This window comes from Polypterus senegalus, chromosome 12 (genome assembly GCF_016835505.1).
Source record: "Polypterus senegalus isolate Bchr_013 chromosome 12, ASM1683550v1, whole genome shotgun sequence".
Lineage (NCBI taxonomy): Eukaryota > Metazoa > Chordata > Cladistia > Polypteriformes > Polypteridae > Polypterus > Polypterus senegalus.
The window spans coordinates 164255457-164258387 of record NC_053165.1 but is presented as its reverse complement, the minus strand read 5'-3'; positions in this window follow the sequence as shown (position 1 = coordinate 164258387).

Below are 2931 nucleotides of genomic sequence, written 5' to 3'. Positions count from 1 at the left end.
AATTTGGAGCTCTCTTGCTGCTTTTGTTTCTCTGCTTTGTTAGTCTACTAGTTGAAGAAAGAGGAAGCTGACCACTTTAATAGAGCAGATCTCACTTCATCACCTTTGTTTCCTCTTTTGTCACCTGCCAGTCCTTTTTCTCATCAGGCTGTTGCTAACCACAGGAGCAGCGTGGCCATTACTGGGCACAGAGATCACGGCTGTTTACAGCAGGACTGAAGTGTCTAAATGCAGTAGAAGTTCACTTTTTTAAATGTCATCCTTTTTCATTTTCTTAAGGTTACCTTCTTCATTACCGGGTCACTGGGAGTTAATGCAGGTTGGGATGTCAGGCCATTATAGAGAGTCCATGACTGTGGGATGAAGCTGCAATGCTTGGAGAAACACATATGAACACGTGACGAATGTCCAAGACTCAGTGACCTGACAAGATCCTGAACCGTCAACCCTTCAGATATTCCAAACTATTGACTGCCATGTCTTGTGCAATTACATAAACCATTTCCTACACTTCAGTGGTCTCGACTCCTGCCAGGTTAGAATTCCAATGTCACGTTTGGCATTGTGGCAGACAATATGCACAGCAACTCCATTTTTATTTCTGGAGCTACCTGTGTGAAGATGAAATCAAATTCTAATGACACCATTAATGACTTACATGGACAGGCCAGATGCCACCGCAGCAGCAGCAGCAGATCATATCTAAAGAGTCCAATTAAAATGATTACTCACATCTTAAATGTTCATTTATTAAAAAAAAATAATTAAAAATGATCAGAAACCACTTAATCCAATTCAGGACTAAAGAAGCATTGAGTGAAAGACAGGAATCATCAGTGAATGTCACTCCATCACTGGCTCCTCTAACACAATGTTAAGATTGGAAGGGAAACACAAGAAAATAAAAATACAGGACAATGGGTTAGAAACAATGATGTTAAAGAAGCATATGGCGGAGGGGCTGTTCTTGTATAAAAAAGAGAAATAATATTGTCTTAAGAAAGATGGCCTTGGACAACAAGAAGGAAAACATAAAGAGATACGGAGAAGGAGAAGGTCGGCTTAAAAACTAAACCTAAAAAAAAGACCTGCTAAGGAATTAAAGTTTTTACTTTAAGTTGATATGCAATATGTTTATATATTTTAAGACTATTATACGTTTCAGGACACAGAACACAGAAACAGTATGCTCTGAAAAGTAACCACACAATAAATATATGGAAACTCAACAAAACAGGGGCAGTAAAGTTAATGCGTTTTTAAAGGAAATAAAGAACCCAAACCAAAAATCTATACATGGGGACAACATGCAGATGGGTGTGAGATTTGATCCCAGAATGCTTGAAGGAGCAGAGACCACCGCATCAGCCCTTCAGTTTACGGTGCAGTCCTGTGGCGTCTTTGTGCAGGGCTCTGTCGTATCACGATATTGTGAAATGGAATTAAGATGTCGTGAAACAGATTCAGTTTCAGAGAACTTGAATTCATTTTAAGATCTCATACATTCTTTTCCAGACATCTTTAAATACATTTTGAAATATCTCTGTATGTTCATTTGGCTTGTCATATATTTATTCAAGGAAGGTTGATTTGGTTTATTCACTTTGGGATAGCGCTACCTCCTCACTTGTTTATTTATGACTTGTGGAGAATTTATGCCGATATTTGTCATAATGAAATGCCTGATTGTTTTCATTCTGACGTACGTGTGTGCGTGTGCGTGGTCTATTTATTTGTATATATAGGAAATACAGAGCATTTACATGTTAGTATTAGGAATGAGGAAATAAGGAAGAGCAATTGTGTTGTATGAATATACTGATATATTCAGTAAATGCTGGACTATGTGAATTTCCCCTTGGGATTAATAAAGTATCTATCTATCTAAAATAAGAATACAAATAATACATTTAAAATGTCTTGTACATCCTAAGGAGACAGGACTATCAGTCAAATTGTGCTCATTTACAGTATCAACATGTCCCGTTAGTAACTGCGTGTAACCAATCATGATAAAAATGTTCTTATTATGTAATGAATTCCTCTTTTGAGTAGTCACCTAATCAATGAATTGTATAAATAGAGCACAGATGTCACTTTTTTCTTGGCCACAACACTAACATGACAAGTTTTTGCCTCTTGTGAGATTTCGATAAAGAATAACGATTGACACTTTCTCCTGCCTGTGCTGTATTTCTTAAATCGGGGCATTCAAGTGGGGTTGGGGGGGCGGATCTGTATTCAAATTCTCTTCCACATTATTCACCTTTATTATCTCCTTTTACCTGACAGGACTCACCTCAAGGTAACACATCGTCCTTGGCAAACATTTCACTTTAGGTTGCGTAGGTCACTTAGCATAACATGGCTACCCCATTCAGTCTAACTTGAAAAACAGGTCTGTTTTAAACCTACATGTTAGGTTTTAGCAATTTTTAAATTGAATTAAGATAAGGCTGAAATGTACCATTAATCCTTTCATGGATTAATGTCTGTGTGTATTTTATTGTTATTTGTGCTGTTTTTTGTTGTTGTTGCATTATTTTTCATATTTTATATTACTTTATTTTGCTTATTATTCATTTACTTTGTACTGTCCATTTAAATGTGCTTATGTTTGTTGAGGGTGGAGCCAGTCCTGACTCCTCCCTCTGACTAAGCGGAGAAGGCTCAGGAGTTGGAGATCATTCATTTTTAGTGAAGTTTCATTAGGTGTTGTGTTCTGTTTGGATTTACTGGTTTTTGATTATCTTCTGCTTTCTTCTTTTGGTTTGTGACAAATCCTTTTTTGCCCTTTTCTGTATTTTGTAATTGTTATTAATAATTTTTTTTTATTATTAAAAAATTCTTTACTTATAAACATCATTTGTTCCCCCGTTTTATACAAGAAGGGTGTTTGTGGTCACCCTCCCCCCAGTTGTTTTTTTTTTT